General features: G+C 43.5%; 1 protein-coding gene and 2 long non-coding RNA genes across 11 annotated transcripts in view; 2 read left to right on the forward strand and 1 right to left on the reverse strand.

Annotated features, from left to right (window-relative positions):
- SMAD2 (SMAD family member 2) overlaps nt 1–4,647 on the reverse strand; it is a 91,193-nt gene extending 86,546 nt beyond the window's left edge. For 3 of the 9 annotated variants that reach the window (XM_058277642.2, XM_004466202.5, XM_058277637.2), the window contains exons 1-2: nt 4,241–4,386; nt 3,888–3,974 (exon numbers count right to left, since the gene is read on the reverse strand). The gene's annotated coding sequence lies outside the window, so the exon portion shown is untranslated. Of the gene's footprint in view, nt 1–3,887; nt 4,003–4,240 lie in introns of those variants that run through there. The other 6 variants (XM_058277641.2, XM_058277636.2, XM_004466201.5 and 3 more) reach the window with 6 other exon arrangements.
- LOC111766000 (uncharacterized) lies at nt 4,461–6,417 on the forward strand. Its single transcript, XR_011645964.1, has 2 exons — nt 4,461–4,589; nt 6,202–6,417. It is a non-coding gene; the product is annotated as an uncharacterized lncRNA (long non-coding RNA).
- Nucleotides 6,418–7,843: 1,426 nt separating this feature from the next.
- Nucleotides 7,844–8,701, forward strand: LOC139436659 (uncharacterized). Its single transcript, XR_011645965.1, has 2 exons — nt 7,844–7,963; nt 8,559–8,701. It is a non-coding gene; the product is annotated as an uncharacterized lncRNA (long non-coding RNA).
- The last annotated feature ends 6,505 nt before the right edge of the window (nt 8,702–15,206 follow it).

Below are 15,206 nucleotides of genomic sequence, written 5' to 3' on the forward strand. Positions count from 1 at the left end.
AGCACTGCACTTGGGCCAGCTCCACACGGGCCAAGGAAGCCCGGGGTCTGAACCGCAGACCTCCCATGTGATAGGTAGACACCCTATCCACTGGGCCACGTCCGCTTCCCTGGCCTTACCTTTGATTTGTAGACTGTACAAAAATGGTGAGGGTACTCCAAAAAATACCCTGACTGTTTCCAGTGACACTGTTGACTTAACACTTCACAGCTTCCCTAGAGCTGTGCTGTCCTCCATCTCTGACAGAAAGCAATGCAAGCATACTTCAGGACTGGTTCAGTAATGAATTTATTATATGTTCCCTCATAGTGTAATATAATTTTCTTCCTCTAAACCAGGAGTTCTTAAAAAGGAGTCCGTAAGCTTGAATTGAAATTAAAAAAAAAAAAACATTATTCTTGTGGGGACATGTCGGTGTGGGTGATATACTTACTAAATAATACACAGTATAGTGTGGACTTAGTAAGGGGTCCATGATTTCACCTGACTGGCAAAGGGGTCTGTGGAACAAAAAAGATTAAGAACCCCTGCTCTAAACATTGGGGGAGGAAGGGAGAAGAGGACAGTGAGCAAAAGAAATTTCCACTTTTCTAATTCCATTAAGGAACAGGGGACCTACCTGCTCACTGTTAAATGCTTTAGTGCCTAGTTCAGAGCCTGACACAGAAAATCCTATTTGGTGAATAAAATGTATAACCTCGCCTGAACTGAATTTATTACTTTTTTTTACATACCCTTGTAATACTTAGTGGAAAACATCTTCCTTCTTACAGAAAATAAAGGAATAAAATAGATTCTCTACTCCCATCAAAAAAAAAGGAACCAAAAAGACATGCCTCTCTCCACCCTCTAAAAAATGACTCCTGTCCCAAGAATATGAATAAACCTCCATCTGCTAGACTTTGCACTAAACAAAGCTTTTACATGCATTACAAAAACACCTGTGTGAAAATCATGGCTTTTGGAGTCCTGAAGTAAAACATCAACAGAATCAAAACCAAATAAGACTAAGGAAAGCTTTTAGACCTAAAGGCCAAAACTGAAAAAAAATTGCAAAATGTAAAACCTCAGTAAGTCTTTGATCAACAGTTATTGCAACTAAATTGAGTGTTTTCAACTCATACTTTCTCACAATGAAGAATTATGAGATTACAGCAACTTATTTCTAATATTTACAACAAGAAAACTGAAAAGGCACCTCTTGCCATTTTGAAGTAGAAAAAACCTTTGTTCCTATTAAGGAGAACTTCTGTTGTAGTGAGTGGTTGAAATATACAAAATTATCCCGAATATTCCAATTTAAGAGTCAAAACACATACCAAGCCTGAGAGAGTCACAAACAATAGGAAATTACTCTGCACAGTTCCTTGCAAGACTAAGGTGTTGCTACAAAATATAAAAAAAGTCAAGTTCTTTCCCAGAGCAATTACTTAATTAAAACAAGCCAGACAAGAATATTTTCAATGACATTAATCAAAATTAGCCAACGAACTTGTTTAAACTCAGTTACACCCAGTATATTTTTAACATTAAGAATATAAATGGGGGAAGCAGATGCAGCTCAAGCAACTGGGCTCCTGTCTACAATATGGAAGTCCAGGGTTTGATACCTAGGGCCTCCTGGTGCATGTGGCAAGCTGGTGCATGTGGCCAGCTGGCCCATGCAGAGTACCGCCCCATGCAGGAGTGCTGCCCTGCACAGAAGTGCTGCCCTGGTCAGGAGTGCTGGCCCATGTGGAGAGTTGGCATAGCAAGATGACACAACAAAAAGATACAAAGAGGAGAAATAATAGGAGATTCAGCAGGGGGCTGAGGTGACGCAAGAGAATGATCCCTCTCTTCCACTCCAGAAGGTCCCAGGATCCGTTCCCAGAGCCACCTAATAAGAACACAAGCAGACACAGAAGAACACAACAAATGGACACAGAGAGCAGACAATAGAGGGAGGGGGGAGAAATAAATAAATCTTAAAAAAAAAAAAAAGACTATAAATGCTATACACTTCAACTCATGAATAAAGTACAAAATACTACTCAGCAATAAAAAGGAATAAACAGATATATGCAACATGATGACTCTCAAATGTGTAAGCAAATAAAACTGGACTCAAAAGGTCATGCAATCTATGGTTCCACTGACAGGACATGTGGAAAAGGAAATATTATAGGACTAGAAAATAGAGTAATGATTGAAAGGGGATGAAGTTGATTTATAAAGGAGTAGCATGAGGAAATTTTTAGGAGTGATAAATTGTTCTTTATTTTGTTTGTGGGGGTGGTTTACTGCACTATACATTTGTATAAACTCCCAAAACCACACACAAAAAGTGAATTTTACTTTATATAAATATTTTAAAGTAAATCTTAAAGTGTGTTTTAATTCAGATAAAATATAATGAACTTCCTCTCATTCAGATTAAAAAATAGAGTATAAGTGGGTCCTCACCTTAGAAATGCCCAAAGACCTAAACTATTTTTATTTTCTACAAACTACACAGCTAATTTTATAGTGAAAATTAAGGAACTCTAAAAATAAAATCAGTGTTACTTTCTGATTTCAATATAAACACTTTGCTAAATAACCTTTTGGTGGAAGAAATTCTTTAAATATCCTGTAAGATTTTTTAAGACAAAAACCCTTAAACTATGACACATTCACAAAATCCATTTTTGTTTATTCCTCTAGTCTCTGTGTTATATTTGCTCCACGTATTCATATATTAAAACTGTTCAAACTTCATTTTACTCTTTGATTTAATCTTCTATGTAAGAAGGAATTTTTTTTAATATACTTTCAGCTTAAAAATAGCAACTTATTGTCTTCTTAGGCACAAAATAAACATCCATACTATCAGTGATACATGATCAATTCATATGAGATCAGAAGAGATGAAAAATGAAAAGTAAATAATCATTTAGAATTCTGGAAACTAATTCCATTTTCAGAGACCAGTTTTGAAAAGATGAAATTACTCCCAAGTTTGCATGATCATTTATTTACTTACAATTACTTTACATGTGTAGTTCTAAACGTTAAAACACCAAGCTAGAATCCTCCCAACTACAGCAAACAAGAAGTAATTTTGATGGATAATTCATTTTACCTAGCGATTCTTTTTAATAGACAAAGCTGTAGCATTTGGATTTTAAAGAGTCAAGAGGAAGGAATAACAAAACCAACCTAGGTATTGTTTTTCTTTTGTTTGGGATCAAAAGGAAACCATCACCACATAAAAGACAGAAGTATATCCAAGGGCAGTATCCCCCAGTAGAAAATATAAGAATTAAGGCTGCGATTTTGAAAACCCAATTTTAAAGATGTGAAATCAATGAGCATGCTTTTTAAAGGCATGTGATAAAAACGAATAGCCCTCACTCACAGAGCAACTTTCACGAGTGAGTAAAGAACGATCTCAAGAGAGTATCAGCCGTGTGCGTGTTCTTATGAGTACGCACAATTCAGAACCCGAGACTATTATGGTTAACAAAGGTTACAGGACCCAAAAAAAAGTGGAAGCAAAGTATCACACGCGCTTCTAACACAGCTCCACAACAACTTCTGAAATTAAGAGCTTTGTCCCTCGGCTTTAAAAATCAGAACCACAAACCATGAAGTGTGTTAAGTTACCAGTGGAGGAGAAAAGACACAATCGGCCCCCGCTCCCGAGACAGGCTGGGCCGGGCAACTCCGGGGCGCGGAGCTGTGACATTCGGCCCCTTCCCTCCCTGCTTGTCCCTGGCCTCCTCGGTCCCCGCACACCCGAGCCGGGCGCTCCCACCACCCCAGCCTCGCCACACCCCAACCCCCAACCCACCATGGCCATGTGACACGCGAATCTCACCGACCCAAGCCTAGCCCCAAAGGCCCACCGTGCACGGAGGCTTTACCTGGACGGAGGGTCTAGGTCCCGACCCGTCAGACTCGGGGGGTCCGGGACCTTTTGTTCCTTCCTCTTCCGAAGGGGATGGAGGGGGCTGGGAGGGGAAGAGGGGAATGGTCGACGTGAGGCGGAACTGAAAACACTCTCCTCGCCGCCCGTCCTCCCGCCCCGCCCCGCCCCCCGGGGCCAGTGCCCGGCCCGCAGCTCTGTGCGCGCCGGGAGGGGTACCCCGGGCCGCCGCCCGCCGGGGAGGGAGGGGGTGGGGATGCGCGCGTCTCGCCGCCGCCCCTCCTCCCCTCACGCGCGCGCCCGCATCCCTTCCGCGGGCCCAGCCCTCCCTCGCCGCGCCCGCCGCCCCACCTCCGCTTCCGCCCTCCGCCCTCGCGCCGCCGGCCGCAGCGGCGTAGCGCTCCCACCTCGGGGCGGCTCGCTCGGCGCTCGCTGCTGCTGGCTGGCGAGCTGCTTCTCCGCCGCCGCGGCCGCGCGGGTAGACCCGCCTCCCACCCGGGGCCGCGAGCCCCGCCGATTCGCCGGCGCAGCCCCGGGGCTGGCACCCTGCCGCCTGCTGATTGGCGCCCCCACCCGCCCGTTAGGGCGCGAGGAACGGCGGCCGAGCGGAACGCTCCGCGCGCCCAGAAGACAGAGGCAGCGGAGGAGAGAAGGAAGGCGGCCGGGAGCAGAGGGACGGGCCGGGGGCGAGCGGAGCACGGCGAGTCGCGGGCCACTACCTCCCCACCTCCCTTCCCTTCGGCCCACCCCGCCCTCCTGACTGGACCGGCGGCGCCCGCAGCCAATGGGCGCGCGGGCTGGCCGGGGTGTGAGCCGCGCGTCGTGTGCCTTGAATCGGAAGGGAGACGTCGCTCGCTGATTGGTCCCGCCTCCCTCGTAGAGCGTGAGGCGAGGCGCGGCCGGGCTGGCTGAGGCCGGGGAGGGGTGGGACGGCCGCGGTTTCGGCTGATTTCGTCCCCGGCGCGCTCCCAGAAGAGACCTGGGGAGGGAGGGAGTGCAAGACACGTAACCTGCCGCGCTGAAAAAATAATCCCGGCGACCACCGATCTCTCGGCCTCGGCCTTGGGCAGGCTCCCCAGGCCCTTGCCAGCGCCATTGGGTGGGGCCTGCTGGGGGCCCGCCGCCTGGTCCATTTTCCGTAGTTGAGCCACGAGTGGACACGTGCTCGTTGCCTGTGGAGGCTCGGGCCCGCCCCGAAGATTGCACGAGCACGGGCAGAAAGGGGGTTCCGGGAAAAGCCCGAGTAGCCAACCCGCACCTGGACGCGCCCACAAGCCAAGGAGCGGGCGAGTGGGCGGGGCCCCTCGTGGTGTTGAGTGGGGGCGGGGTCCGAGTGTAAATAAGCCGAGAGCCGGGGTTCCCTTGGTGCATTTAGAGTGAGGGTGCCAAGGTTTTTTGTTTAACCTGAATTTTAGTTTCATCTTCAGTAAAGATGGTGCGAATAATGCATGCTCTGTGCAGTCCTTGTGAGACTAAAAGCTAAGCCACCGGCACAGTGCTTTCCGGTTATTGGGTTATCTAGCCTTCCCCTTCATAGCTCTGCTGTTAGGTGCTCCTTCCATAGAACTTTCACCACGAATGTTCTTAGGCCAGACCTTTGCACATCTGCGCTGTGCTAGGCAGCAAGTCATAGGCTGCTGACCGCCCAGGCCTGGCGGGGTGTAACCGCACTCAGGGCTAATGTTGCTCTTACCTGAGGACACCCAAGCCTCTGCTGACGAAAATATATAACTTTGCATATCACATCAAGTATTTATTAAGCACCTACTCTGTTAGGCAGGCACCATAAAACTAAAGTCGAAATGAACCTCATCTTAACAGATGGCCCAGACAAGACTAGAAGAGTTTTCCTGGCTCCCTGTCCAGCACTCTTTGTGACTCCCTAATTCATGGATTTAACTGGGGACTCAGTGATAAACAAGCGGGAAGGCATCACTAACAATACAAATCAGTATCAAGTATCAAAGGAGCATTTCAAACACTAAGAGTTCTCAAAGTGTACCCTGTCTTCTCACTTCCCGGAAGAGGGGGTCTTCAGCTGGATCTGGAGAAATGTTTGGCCATTCCCGATCTCAGTCGTAAAGATTTTTCAGAGTTCCTTTCAAAATCTTCAATGTTTGACCATTCCCTATCTCAGTGGTAAAGATTTTTCAGAGTTCCTTTCAAAATCTTCATTTCTGCCATCTCTCTCTCCTCAAGTATAAGAGTACTTTTCTTATAGAAAGGTTGTGACAAAAAGCATGAAATCTGGAGCTAAGCAAATTGTAAATTTTTTTTCATTTGTTGTTTGTTTTGTTCTGTTTTGTTTTCAGGAGACATCAGGAACCGAACCCAGGACCTTCCATGTGCGAGGCAGACACTCAACTGTTTGAGCCACATCTGGTCCCCAGCGAATTGTAATCTTGAATGCAGCTCTGTTCCAAATCTGTGATCTTTGGCAAGTGGAACTCACCTGCAGTGATACCTACTAAAATACAGCTGCGTGGTGTTTAAATAAAATAATAAATATGAAAGTGAGTAGCACAGTGCTTAGAAGTGAAGTCAATAAATGTCAACTTTCCTTCCCTCCTGTTGCCTGCCTGCATTTATGCAAAGATGAGCCCACTCAGTAGAAATGCTTCCTTCAAAAGTTCACTAACAGGGTGATAGCTTGCATTGTCAGTTTCTAGGCAGCTTGACTCACCCCTAATTAAAAATAGTTCGTAAAGGAGACATAGGAAGCCAATCCTACCTGTGCCTTCTGTTTCCAATGCCACTAGAGAAGATGGCCTAGTGCAAAGGACAAAGGGAGGTAATGAAATGACAAGTAATGCTGGCTGTTCAATTTTAACATTGTAAGGTAGTTTCTGGGTTTTGGTCCTTCTTCCTACTAACACAAATCAACTGTTTTAACATATGATGACCTTCTAAAAAGCTGCCTCAAGTCACACAATCTCTCTTGTGTTACCAGAGTATGGATTTCAGTGTCCACATGGGTGCATAGGGATAGGAACAAAAGTAGGTCCTGCTAGAATTCCAGAAGAATCTGCTCCCAGTATGGGAATTAAGTACTTAAGGGGGAGGTGGGGAGTACCTTAATTAATTTAGTAAGTAATATACTTGAGGTCTAAGACTATCTCTCCAAAGTGTCAGATTGGTGGGTGCCTAACTCTTGCATTTAGGAAGGCTTCTAGGATCTAAAGGACTGAGGAAAGGGGCAGAAGGGCAATCTGGCTACCAATGCAGTTCCCAAGAGGTTTAGATATGGGAGCATGCCTACTGTTCCCTCTGCTGGAAACATCTAAACCAAAGTGGGTCAAGACAGAAACTGAAGATAGATGGGGCAGGGATTGCCATGGCAACAATCAGCTTGGAAATCCACTAGGGTACTTCAAGATCTCTTAGTAGGTCCCTATTGTATAAATTCAGTTGCATGAGTCTTATTTTTATATGGCTAGACACCAAGCTTAACCTTCATTATGCAAGACACTGCAAAAATCAATGAAATCAAAATCACTTCAGAATCCCATTTAAAAGTAGTTAAATCCACTGAAAAGACATGTAAGTAAGATGGTAAAGGTAACTGATTTTTGGAAACAGCCTGAGAATCATGAGTGGAAAAATTAAGTTTCAACATTATTCTCCTCTGGTTTGATTTTTTAAAAACTCTATCTGGTACTTTTCCAAAAGATACAACTCATATTCCACTTCCTCTTTGGTAAATCTATAAAGCCCTTCCTGGCCTCCACAGCCCAAAGAGGTAATCACCTCTACCTTCTCTTATGGTCAGAATGACATATGTACCATGGCTTCTCTTCAATTAATGTCTTGATCTCTTAGTTTAGTCTTGAACAGTTATTTAACTTATCATGTGTATATATTTTGTCTCCCCACTTAGATTATAAATTCCTGAGGACAAGGACAGCATCTTATTCTCAGTTCTCTTCCCACATCCTTATCAGAATACTAACTGAAGTAAAATGAAATGCAGCATTTATTGTGGCAGAAAAATGCTGTTGTGTCAAGTCTACATCTTTCAGCATTCTCCACAGCTTTACCTCATCCTTCCTAATGTATTTGTTCATCCTAGTGGAAGTAAGTTGCAGTGAGCTTTACTATATCTTCATGAAAGATCCAGATAGTTGCAACTGAAAGGGCACTGATTAAATGAGATAACCTAAGTAAAAATGGCAAAGAACAGATGTGAGGGGTTACTTTTATTATAAATGATAATTAAGGCATTCAGCACCAGTTGAATTTTTATCTAAATACAATGAAATTTCATGTTTTAATGAATTTATAATGAGGATGTGTACACGTGCCTCTAAACACACAGTTTCCTTATTCTAGCTTTTGCTACAAATAAAAAATATCTAACATCTGATGAGAAATGCTTGAGAAAAGAATAAAGCATATACAAAAACAAAAGCCATTAAGTTCGGAAAGTGGATGTGGCTCAAGCAATTGGGCTCCTGTCTACCATATGAGACATCCAGGGTTTGATTCCTGGGGCTTCCTGGTGAAGGCAAGCTGGCCCTAGCGGAGTGCTGGCCCATGCAGGAGTGCTGGCCTGCACAGCAAGCTGGCCTGAGCGGCAAGCTGGCCCACAGCAAGATGACACAACAAAGACATGCAGCAGACTAGGGAGCTGAGGTGACACAAGAGATTGAGCACCTCTCTCCCACTCCAGAAGGTCCAAGGATCAGTTCCTGGTGCAGCCTAAAGAGAAGACAAGCAGACACAGAAGAATGCACAACGAATGGACACAGAGAGCAGACAATGAGAGGGGGAATAAATAAATAAATAAATAAATAAATAACACATTAAACTCAATGAATGTTTATCAGGTATCTGTTATGTTCCTACCATAAAAGCATTGATTGATCTTGGTGGAAAATTCTCATCCTATGGCCTAAATCACTCAGGAGAACAAGATGTAAGGTAGAGTGTTTTGTTTTTGTTTTTTAGAATTAAAGAGAAAGAGATTGAGAAAGAAATTGCTGTAGTTGAAAGAAAAAATATTTAGAAAAAAAGTTCTTTTTCTCATCCTTTCCCAGGTATCTGATAATTATTATTATATTTCTTGTCTATACATTTGAAGGTATTGTTGTAGAGAAATCGGGTGTGCGCGGTATTGAAGGCCAGGACACGAGAGTACCGAGAAGGAAGTTGGTTTATTTCGACTGGCCGACTCTCGTCCTAATAAAAACCGAGCCAGGAATAGGATTTTGGGTTCCCTTTTATACAGAAAAGATACAAGGGTAGGGAGTTAAATGTGCTTTTGCGAAAGAAAATGACTTTCCTTGTTAAGTGTTTGTTTGAATACCAGATAAGTTTTTTATACTACCCCCATATTTTAGGTGAGCTTGAATTAACATATCCCTCACATCTCAGGTGAGCTTGAATTAGCATATCCCTCACAGTATAACTGGTCCTAGCTAACCCAATGATTGTTCAAATATTACTTGGAATATTACAATACAATTACAATGCAATGAGCACTCCCATAAAGACACTTAAATATTATCTGAGACCTGTGAATTTTGGATAAAAAGAACTAAACAGAGCCAATGAGTAAGCCCTGAAAGAACAATATGCAAATTATTTAAAGTTCTATTGTGAGGGGGGATAATTCAGTAGTCTTATGTCAACAACAGGGCCTTTTACCTTGATTATAATTGTCTGAGAGTGACAGTATTGACTGAGCCAGGCTGCCGCCAGGCAGGATAAATGTATGAAGGTCTAACACTCTTGGAAAATTTCAAGCACATTAGCATAATTGCTCCGATGAAGACTGAAGAGCTTATTTTACATAGTGACTGGAGTAGACAATAGATGCATAATCAGTGTCCTAATGATTGAATTAATGAACTCCAATTGTTTGCCAAGACTGTAAACAGTCCTTAGGTATAAAAAAAGACATTTTGCTGAAGGAGTGTGAGAATTGTGTTAGCTGCTGATTGGCCAGAATATAATTAATGGTGGGAGAGAGCCAGTGACAACTGGGTCCTAAAGACTTCCATGATGGATTTTAAGAGAAATTATATGATTGCATAGTGGTTTCATATCAGCTTCTCCTTGCTGTCATATAATTATGGTGCTAATTCAGTGCTCTTATTTTACAATTAAGGAAACAAAGTCCTAGGCTTCCTCCAAAACCCTAATGACCACTTAGTGCCAAAGATCAAGCACATGATCTGCCTTCTTTGCTCTGGCCCTGCCCACTCACTCTCCTACCTCTCCCTAGTCTGTAGCCACCTCACGTGTGCCCCAGGACAACCTTTGCCATTCTCTTCAATTTCCATTCCCAGGATTTTCTATGCATATGTCCTTACCAACTATTCCACGGTGAAAACAGAGGCAAATTTCCTACCCCACACCTGAACCCTCAACCTTAGACAAACGTCTGTCACCAAACCCATCCTTCCAACCACTTCCTATGGAAGACTGGCTCCTCCTCTTCCTGAAAAAGGCTATTTCCTCCATCTGTTCTCTGGATTCTGTTCCCTTTACCACCCAATCTAGATTTGCACACACACACAAACACACACACCAATCTCGCTTAAATTTTTCTTCAAAATTCTTAGCATTATTTGGAATCAACTTGTCCATTTATTTTTGCACGTATTCATCATTTGTCACCCTGCTCCACTGAATATGAGCTCTACAAGAGCAGGAAACATGTCTGTTTTGTTCATTACAGTATACCTAACTCAAGCAGGTTCTTATTTATTCCACCTGCCTGCCACCCCCCACCCCGTTGTTTGCACTCACTATCTGCTCTCTGTATCCATTCGCTGTTCACTGTGTGTTCTTCTGTGTCTGCTTGTCTTCTCTTTAGGCAGCACTGGAAACTGATTCTGGGGGGACCTTCCGAAGTGGGGGAGAGAGGTGCTCAATCGCTTGCACCACCTCAGCTCTCTGGTCTGCAGGATCTCTTATTGTCTCTCCTCTATGTCTCTTTTTGTTGTCATCTTGCTGTGCCAGCTTTCTGCATGGGCCAGTGCTCCTGAAAGGGCCAGCACTCCGCTCAGGCCAGCTTGCCACATGGGCCAGCTTGCCTTCACAACGAGGCCCTGGGAATTGAACACTGGACCTCCCATATGGTAGACAGGAGCCAAATCACTTGAGCCACATCCACTTCCCAAGCATGTCTATTTTGATCACCATAATATCCCTAAGTCAGGCATACATAGAGGCACTCAATAAATATTTTTTGAATGGGTGGATAATTTTCATTCTAGTTTACTCAAACTCAGCATGTTAAAACTGAACTTATCCTCTCCCTCTGTTCTCCTAATCCAGATCTGACTTGACCCAGTTCCCTAGAAAACAGCCTGATGCAAGGATTAAGTACTGGTACTGTATTTAGGTGGTAAAATCCCCGGGCAGTGGTGAATGAGGAAAAAGGCAAGCAAAAATGGGGAACAAGGTGTTTACTGCACTAAGCACAGCTTAATTACAAGCCTTGAAGAGATGTAGCCAGTCTCTTGGCAATTTCATGACCACACAGGACATCTCCAGACAAGCTTTACGGATAAATCATACCTTGGAACAATCTGTAGAAGAGGGGGTATTTATCATCATGTCTCCTATCTCCTGTTGGATAAAAACTTGTCCCACAGGGAGCTAATATACCCACACTTGCCAGTTGCATTATCCATATTTCATAACCATTCAGAAGACCAGAAGTCAGGAAGTGGTGGGAAGAAACTTTCCATCTCAGGCAGTCAAACCACCAGGGACTCAGCTGAGTAAGTCATTTGTGGTGATGGCTGAAACACAGCAAAAGGCCAAGAGGCCCAGGGAAGGTGAGACCCAAAGAATCTGGGAAGACATATAAACTGACTCTGATACAGAGAAATTATTACCATAGCAAAGGCAGGAACAGGTTTCTTTTATTCTCTGGATTATACCCAGCACCTATCACATTAGTACTAATTTCATGTTTATTGAATGAATGAATGCATGCAAAATGGCACCACGGCCTACTGACCTAATTAAAGCAGAAAAAATGAAGTCATGTATGATCTTCCTTAATTCCTACATACCAAAAATGAGAACAAAATTCCTTTTGGCTGTACCTCCTTAACATATCTCAGGTCCAGTGCCTCCTTTCCAGTCTCATTGCCTTGAATCAGAGCTCCATTATCTTCCAAACTCTGAATTATTGCTATGGCTCCTTATCTGGTCTTCCTGTTGCTAGTCTTCCCTCTCCAATTCATTCTCCTCCCTGCTGCCAGAATTGATTTTCTTTTTTCTTATAGTGTATTTCATAAATGCAAACCTGATCATATCATCACATTGATTAAATCACTTAAATAATTTTCCAAATTTTTTTCAGGATAAAATCAAGGCCCCTTAGCATACCTTAAAGATCCTTCATAATCTGTCCCAGGGACATAATCTGTCCCAGCTTCACACCTTTCCCCTCCCCACCCTGCTCCTTATATCCAAGACAGCTTGAAGACCTGGCAGTTTTCCCAGAACACTATGTTCTATCATTCCTCAGTGCCTAGGCTGCGCTCTTTATTCTACCTGGAATGCACTTGTCCCTTTGTGCCTGGCTAACCAATATTTATCCTCGAAAACTCTGTTTCAATAAAGCCCTATCCATCCATCCATCCATCCATCCATCCATCCATCCACCCACCCACCTACCCACTCATCTAGTGATTAATGTAACATCTAGGTTTCTTCATTACAAGCAAGTGAAACAAACTGCCTCATGCAAAGGCGGAACTTAAAAACATTAAACTGTGCCCTTTAAATGGATGAATTGTATGGTATGTAAATTATATCTCAATAAAGCTGTTTTGTTTTTTTTAATGAATAATATAGAAAAGGTTCTCTTTCCTAAAATAGCTGACATGTTTGTGGGGACAGCAAACAATTAACAAGGAAACAACACAACTTCAATTAATTGTAAGTGCCAAGGAATTCAGAAGAGCTTCTCTCCATCTCTACCCTTTCTTTCTTTGTTTCCTAAAAAGGAACAGGTTCTCTCCTCCCTGTCACAGCATTTAAATCATATATTTTTATTGTCTTTCTCTGAACAGTGAGCTCCTTGAGGCAGAGTCTATCTCTTTGATCTTTGGGTCCCAAGGGTTATATGCAGTGCCTGACATACAAAATCTATGATCTTTGTTTGTTGAATAATGAATGAATGACAGTCAGAACTTGAACCCAGAACCCCAGATCAACACTCCTTTCAACTGCCCCATTCTTCATGGAAAACTGGTGCCTGAATTGAAGATTCCCCAAGTCTGAACACTAGCCAGAGAGAGACCTACACAAAAGCAAGCATGTTTTCTACAAGCTCAGTTTCCATATATGTGTTTTACACTGTAAAAATATTTTTGCTATTTGCTTTGTAAATATGCTGTGCTCTTCAAATAACCTTTGCACTCACCTCATTTACAGCTCTCCCCCTTGAGTTCATCAGACATCTTCAGCTTTGCTGGCTGGCATCTTTAACATCTTGTAATCCTGCCTTCTCACTCATTGGCTGTAGCAAGTAGCACTTCCAGTGATGTGGGCTATGGGTGGCAGGCTCTTTGTCTCTTCAGAGATAATCTAAACTATCTGTGACTTGTGGGTGTGGGATGATGAAAGGTTGCAGTCCTGCCCTTGGTGAGCAGGAGACAGTTTAACAATGCAAGGTCTATAAACTTTAGGTATTCAGGGGAACTGCAAAGCAAATATGCTAAAAGCTTATCGAATGCCTGAGGTCCATGCTAAAAGCTTACTAAGATGTGGAAATATATGCTAATTCAAGCCTATTGAGAACTGAAACAAAAGGACCATTTGGCCTTTCCTCTCTGTATAAAAGGGACTAAAAAATCTTGTTCGGGGCTCAGAATTCAAACAGAAAGTTCCCGAGTCCGGCCGGCCGTCAATAAACCATTTTTCCTTCTCAAAATCATTCCTGAGTCCTGGCCTCTCTATACTCAAGTAATTGAACTTCTCTCAAATTCTACAACATTTTTGGCAACCACGAAGGGACAACAAACAAAGGCCAGAGACGGTAGCATTTTGCTGCCCCTTCCAAATCCCCAAGAAAGCCGGGAGAACTCGGGTGAACCCCAAATCTAGGCGCCCCTGGATTAAATTTAATCCAGAAAAGATGTGGGCTCCACCAGAATCTTCCTGACAAAAATCGAGGGCAATGGAAGTTCTGAAGAAAAATATTCTGGGAACAAAAAAGAACTCCAAACATGGAAGAAGGTAAGACTCCCCGGGTGAGCACAGTCTGAAAGGCCCTAGCTTTAATTGCTAGGAAGGGGAGGCTAATCACCTCCCGAGAGAACCCTAGTAGCCCCATAAAATTGGGGGAAGCCAGTCTCTCTAGGCTTAGGAAAAGGAAAAAAACCGGGAAAAAGCCCTAGTGTTTTGAGTTTGTCTAACTGCATGTTAAAATCTAGTACTAGTCTTATATCCACTAAAGGAGCGGAGTCTTGATTTTAATAGGAAAGGTTGTTTATAGGTTCGAGTCCTAATGTCCTGGAGAAAAACCGGGAAAAAGTCCTGGTGTTTTGGGTTTGTCTAACTGCATGTTAGAATCTGGTACTAAAAAAAAAGGCTGTTTATAAGTTCAAGTCCTAATGTCCTGAAAATTGGTCTAGATTAAAAAAAAAAAAATCTTGGTTACAGGAAAATGGATCAGCTTTTCTAGTGGAGCTTTGTCTGGGTGTAAAGTTTAAACAGGGAAAAAGTCTAGCTGAAATCTTTTGTTATGGTGCTAAATTGTGAATGAATTCACTTTATACCAAATGTTAAGTGTTCTGAGGTTTGTGATGGCTGTGGGGGCAGCCATAGTGAAAATATATATAAATTTGTGGGTCAAATTAGTGACCTTTGTGCTTCTGTCTGTGTCAGCTCAATGCTAGTGTTGGAGTTGTGTCCTTATGTAAAGTAGAATTACAGCTGAGCTGGAGTCCTCCCTTGCCATTGGCAAGGGGGTGAAATGATTATGGGGCAAAACTGAAGAGTCTGGATGTTTGCAGAGTCTAGATGTTTGTGCATGCTCTGCTGTCTGTCTCTGGTCTGGCCCTTTGCCAGGGCTTGGAGGCCATCTGTGTCCGCGCCATGCACCCAAGTTTGTTGGGGCTGCCCCAGCAGGGTGGCTGGGTCCCCTGGAGAGTTGCTGAATTTGAGTAGGTTCTGTCTGCCCATTTTGGCCTGAAAGCTGGAAAGGGGAGAGCAGCTTGCCCCTTTCCAGTGAGTCCACACCTTCTATTCATAAGCTGCATTCCTGTCTGATTGTTGTGCACCTGACTGCTGTAAAGGGGGTAAAAAGCAGAATCAGAATAAATGCAGTAAGGTTCCCTCCCTAGGG

This window comes from Dasypus novemcinctus, chromosome 16 (genome assembly GCF_030445035.2).
Source record: "Dasypus novemcinctus isolate mDasNov1 chromosome 16, mDasNov1.1.hap2, whole genome shotgun sequence".
NCBI classification, from domain to species: domain Eukaryota; kingdom Metazoa; phylum Chordata; class Mammalia; order Cingulata; family Dasypodidae; genus Dasypus; species Dasypus novemcinctus.